The sequence below is a fragment of the Grammomys surdaster genome, unplaced genomic scaffold, assembly GCF_004785775.1.
Source record: "Grammomys surdaster isolate TR1022 unplaced genomic scaffold, NIH_TR_1.0 65, whole genome shotgun sequence".
In the NCBI taxonomy this organism is placed as follows: Eukaryota; Metazoa; Chordata; class Mammalia; order Rodentia; family Muridae; genus Grammomys; species Grammomys surdaster.
The window spans coordinates 8,826,850-8,833,195 of NW_021604567.1; positions in this window are offsets into that span (position 1 = coordinate 8,826,850).

Consider the following 6,346-nt stretch of genomic DNA (forward strand, 5'->3'; position numbering starts at 1 on the left):
AGAGAGAGAGAGAGAGAGAGAGAGAGAGAGAGAGAGAGAGAGAGAGAGAGAGAGAGAGAGAGAGGACACATAAATTCACTATCTTCAAGATAATGCAAACATCAATATAAAAAAATCTGCAAGCATTCCTTTTACCTGTAAAGCAGACACTTCCTGGTGCTATACGAAATGCCCAGCTGGAAAAGGTGTCCAAAGTCAATCAGTTTTCTTTACTGAAAAAGAAAACATCATCCACAGGATCACAGTACACGTTCTCCTCAAATATCACTTTTTGTCAAGTCCCATAGCTTCAGAAAGTTAAAACATCTGGTCGAAGACAAAATGCTGAGCTCTTATTTTCATTGAAAGTATTGCAGGCAGAGCACACACTGGAGCATCCTGAAGCCGGAATCCTTTTCTCCCCCAATTAATATTCACAGCATACTTCACAGCTATGCTGACTTTGTTTTGCATATAGTTAACCATTGACAAGCTGCTGATCACAGTCAATAAACAAGATGCTTTGCGGAGACCCAGGGATGTTCGCTCTCGCTTTCTTTGGTCGTAGATCCAGACAGCTTTAAGGTTCTCTGTCCTCACAGTCGAGTCTTTCTAGTTAGCTCAGTTTGTTATTAGTCAGATTGCCAAGGACTGGGAGGTAGGCGTAAATAAAGAGACTTCTTGGCTTTTGACTCAGCCTTTAAGCCCTTCCCCATCAGAAGTGCCTTAATCTGCCAGTGTCATATAACACAGGAGACAGCTCCACCTTGGGACTCCTCCTATTTCTGCAAAAGGTTTTTGCACTGCTTTTTTTTTCTTCTTCTTTTTTTACCAACTAGAGAGCAAATGATGGAAATGACTGCATGTGGCTTTAAATGCTTAACAATGTATTTGGCTATGAACGAAAGATGAATAATACAATGTTGAAATTGTTTCTTCCACAACAGTATACTGTACACACACACACACACACACACACACACACACACACAATGAAATGACAAGCAGGCATACTGCAGAATAGTTACTTCCTATCATTTTATGCTTGGTGTTTTGAGTTAAAATTGGGCACTAATTAAATTTTAAAATGTGACACAAATTGCTCCCCTGAAGAACGTGGCTTTTTCATTCACCATTTAAAAAATAAATCAAAAGCCTGATGTGTGGCTATAGCTTTCAGGGTCCATTATGTCCCCTCTAGAGAAAATACTTTGAAAAGAAGGTAAAAAATTAGGGGCCACGACTGCTTCTGACTTATTCAGATTTTTGTTTATTATGGAAGTGCAATTATTTTTAAAGGTATTTAAATAAATAAGATTATTTACATTGGTTTATAAGCTGTGTGTCACACATGTGAAATTTTTTTTTGCAAATCAAACTGAATCTAGCTATTTATGTAATAATTGCAGCATTCTGATTTCAATTCTGATTTCTGTAGCTGAGTATATAAGCTCTTAATTAATTCATATTTAAGAATTACTTGTTTCTTCAAATCTTACATGTTTTAAAATATTTCTGAGGAATCACAGCCTGTATTTCTTTAGTTCTTTAACTGCTTGGGTATAAGAACTTATTTATTTATAGCATTCCAAAATGCTTGATCATTTCATTCTTGAAATGATACCAATGATACGAGATACTAATATCTGTTTCTACAAAAACATTCAGTTTAGATTTTCTTTTTTTTTTTTTTGCTCTAAGATTCCAGAAACCAAATATAAGACCTTAGATCTAACTTTCAGAAAAATTCACTCTAGTGATAATTATATTATCAGAAAGGAAGAGTAACAATTGGATTATTATCCAGTGATTGACAGCAGGTGTACACGTAGGTCTTCAGAAGATTTATGACTATTCCTTTGTATTGTATTGTCTATTCATTCTTTAACCTATGTCCATGGCATTGTGTGCATTAAAATTGAAGCAGTGCCAAGAGGACAAGAAATAATGTGAGAAATAGGAGGGTGAGGAGTGGCATTTGAACTAAAACTAGAGAATCACTATCTCTAGTTAGCGTGCACTATTTGATTAACTCAAACCTACGTAATAACAGACGGGAAGCTCCACATTAGAAGTGACACAAATCACAAATTAAGAAAGAAGAGGAACTCCAATCATCCTCTGAAAACATAATTTTCTCACTTTATTATTTTATATTTGGGAGGAAGGACCACCAGAAAACAATAAAAAATTAAAAGATATGTCTCTGACCAAAAATTCTTCCAGACCACTGGAAAGTATGTGCTCTATACGGTTCTTACCTGTACTGATTTATTTACCTAGTTTTAGACAATTTGAACATATGTCTGTTTTCCAGTAGCAGAAATTTTAAGGACTGCATCTTGAATTCCTTAGCTATACATTATCATTTTAGTACGTACATTACTGTTCAATTAACAAGATGGAAGAAATGAGGAGGCTTAAGATGCTAGGGTTGGGAGTATGGGTCAGTGGTAGAAGCTGGCCCAGCATTCAGAAAGCCTTTGCTCCCAGCACTGAAACTAAATTCACCTGTTCTCTAACTTTAAATTGGAACAACAAGAAGAGTTATATTGAGGACAATTTGTAATATTCCATGCAAAAATGGCAATGTTGATAACTCATTTCTAAGCATGATCTTAGTACTAGTAAAGTATAAACCATGAAACAGTCGTAAGGATGATAGGTAAGCCTCTTGTTCGTTAGGCCTTACTAACTGGACTGATCAGTTATTTCCTTAGATAGATATGAAAAATCCAAACCATTCATGGCAGATGCATATTAACAATTGCTAAAAAAATAATAGTGCCTTAAGCATATTGTCTCACCTTTCTCAGTGTACTCTGGGATTGGAGGGGTGTTAAAAATTAATGTAAAACCTTCTCTCTCTCTCTTTCTCTCTCTCTCTTTCCCTCCCTCCCTCCATCCCTCCCTCCTTCCCTCCCTCCCTCCCTCCCTCTCTCTCTCTCTCTCTCTCTCTCTCTCTCTCTCTCTCTCTCTCTCCTGAATGTATAAATGAGGAAAGCTGAGTGAACAACAGTGATGTTGATGTATCTGCCCCTTTCTGATCCTGACGACGGATGTAATATGAGGGTCCTGGAGTGACAGACTGTAAAAGAAAAATTTAAGTCAAATAAAAGCTTTTCCTACGGAGCTGCTTTTAGTGTTGGTCTTTTATCACACCATCAGAAATGATATTAGGGTAGTTCATATATGGTAACATGTAAGGTGCTAGAGGGGGCACCCTATGCTGACTAGTTTATATCAACTTGACTTGAACAGACTTGATTCAAGAAGTGAGCAACTCAGCTGAGAAGGCTCTCACCAGGTTAGCCTGTGGGCACGGTTGTGCTTCACTTTCTTAGATTAGTTATTGATGTGGAAGGGCCCAGTCCATCGTGTTGCCCCCCTCTGATAGAGTACCTGGGCTGTATGAGAAAGCAGGCTGAGCAAGCATAGAGGAGCAAGCCAATGAGCAGCATTCAATAGTCTGTGCATATGTCCCTGTTTATAGGTTTCTGCCTTAAGTTTCTGCCCCATCTACTGTAGATGGTGAATTGTAAGCAGAAATAAGCCTTTTTCACAACAAGTTGGTTTCAGTCATGGCATCTTACCACAGAGTTAGAGCTAGCCAACATAGGTATTAAATCATAAGTCCAAGCATATTATTAGCTTGATAGTGAGTTCAAGGCCAGTTTGGACTAGATGAGCCCATACCTCAAAATAAAAGAGATTTGTTCATTTATTGTACCTTAGAGAACTTGTTCATGGATGTACTGATTTTAGAGTAATATTTATTAAAGTGAAGTATTTAAAACAGCTGAATTGTGGAACTGGAAGTATTGCAGAGATAGACATCTGAGTCTGTTTTGATACAACATAGGTACAATTAAATATTTTAGATGGAAAGGAAAATGTAAGTGACACTTTGGGAATGAGAGACCCACAAGGAGTTTGCAAATTTTATTATTTGAAGAAAAACATTAAACATGTATCCTGAAATAAAATGTCACTTTTACATATTTATAAACCTGTGTTGAAGGAAATATTCAACTCAAATATTCAAAATACCTATCTATCATCTTGTTTTGACTACTCCATAGGTTACTTAAATGTATAATAATGCCAATAAAATCAAATCTAAGTAACTATACATCTAAGATTAATACCAATGAGGTGATTGTTCATTGCATTAAATTTTTTTTGACAATTTCATTCACACCTAGATATAGGGAGGAGATACAGGCAGTTAATGCCTACTGAGCCTAGAGAATCAGTAGCCATTCATCAAGAATAATTACTTTATTATTACTAGTATTTGTATGTGTGGGTGGGGGAAATACATGTGCTACAGATTATAAATGAAGGTAAGAGGATGAGATTCTGGCATTGATTCCTTCCTTCCTCTTTTATATGAGTTCATGGATTAAATACAGTTCGATAGAATTGCATTAAAATGCCATTACCTGCTGGATTCTCGTACAGGTCCCTAAATGCAATAATTTTATGAACATTAATAAATAAAAATATAACATCTTCTATTCAAACTTAGAGTTGTCTTTACATTTCTATATGTGGTTTGAAATGTATTTATTTCATTAAGTTTAAAGCAACCTGAAATAAATAAAAGAATACTTTCTAACAATTCCAAAGCTTATATATCAAAGTAAATATTTATTTTTGACACCATATTTTCCATTTTATAAAATAATTTAAATCAATAAAATGAAAATAATTTTTAATAACAATGAGTGAAGTTTGCCTGAGGTACAAAGGTAATATATAAATAAATAAATAAATAAATAAATAAATAAAATTACTGTTGCATGGAAAGGGAAAGACCATTTCCTTTGAGAATCTAATCACCAATAAATCGACTATAATCCAAAGAAAGACCAGATGTCCAAAAGTCTTTGATATTTGAGCAGACCAAAATGGATGTGATGATCAAACGACTCTGATTTGGGTGAGTAGGCAAGTGAAGGGTTGAGAAGGATGTGGGAAGAGTTGAGTTGGTAGTGGGGTGAAAATGAACAAAATAAATTGTATGCAATTCTCAATGAACTCAAAAAAATTTATAAAATTCTTGCTTTTAATTATCACACTTCGATGCCTTGCAGTTAATGGTGAATTTGGTTTCCAAATATTAAAATTAGAGTTTGCATTCGTGTTCCAGTGGAAGAGTAGGCCCTCAGGTTTTACAAATCAAAATTTCTTGGAGATATGGTTGGAATGCGAGCAGAGTCATAGCAAGAGTCTTACTTGCAATAGCAATGTACACTTAAAGGAACAGAACGTAACTTTTAGCTCACGAAGAACATATCTTCCTAGTTTTTACCGATCCTCCTGCATCTTCATAAATGAGAGTGACATCTACACATGTTCAGATTGTACAATCCTTCTCTCGTGGTATGTCTCATGCCAAGGCATATATTGGAAGAAACGTATGACATAAGTGCAATCATTTGTCCCATTGCATATAAATGAGGGTTTCAAAGAGTAGTGTTTGGCATTGAAACTTTATCCGAAATGATTAATTTTTAATCGAATCTTATATTTTATTCATGCCTTATATATTCTGAATGTAAATATGCAGAGAATGTAAACATACTAAGAAAAGAACAATTGATTTATCCTACGAGAAGCTTTATGTAGCAACAAAGATTGAGCATAGACAGTAGGAATGGCTAACCAATGACTGGCCCAAACTGAGACCATGGGCAAGAACTAATCCCTGACATTATTAATGACACTCTCTTTATGCTTGTAGATGGTATCCAAGTCTAAGTGTCCTCTGAGAGGCTCTACCTAGCAGTCAATGGAAACAGATCCAAAGAAACACAGCCAAACATTAAATGGAGCTTGGGAGGTTTATTGAAGAGTTAGGGAATGGCTGAAGGACCCAAAGAGGACAGGTACTCCATGGGACATCTAACAGTGTTAAATAACTTGGATCCTTGAGGGCTCCCAGAGACTGAACCACCCATCAAAGAGCAAACATGGGCTGGACCTAGCTCTCATTCTCCCTTTTACGTGTAGCAGATGTGCAGCTTGGGCTCCATACAGGACCCCTAACAACAGGAGCAGGGACTGTCTCTGAATCTCTTGCCTGACTGTGGATCATGGTCCCCTAACTGAGCTGCCTTTTCTGGCCTCAGTGGGAGAGCATGCCCTTAGTCCTGCAGTGAGGTGGTTGCTAGGGAGGAGTTATAAGCAAGGGGGTCATTCTCCTTCTCAGAGAAAAAGGGGAGCTGGGAAAGGCAGGATCTTTATGAAAGGGAGGACTGTGAGGAGGGGAGGCTGATTTTGGAGGAAAGGGAAAAGTTAAGGAGAGAGAGAGAGAGGGAGGGAGGGAGGGAGGGAGGGAGGGAGAGAGAGAGAGAGAGAG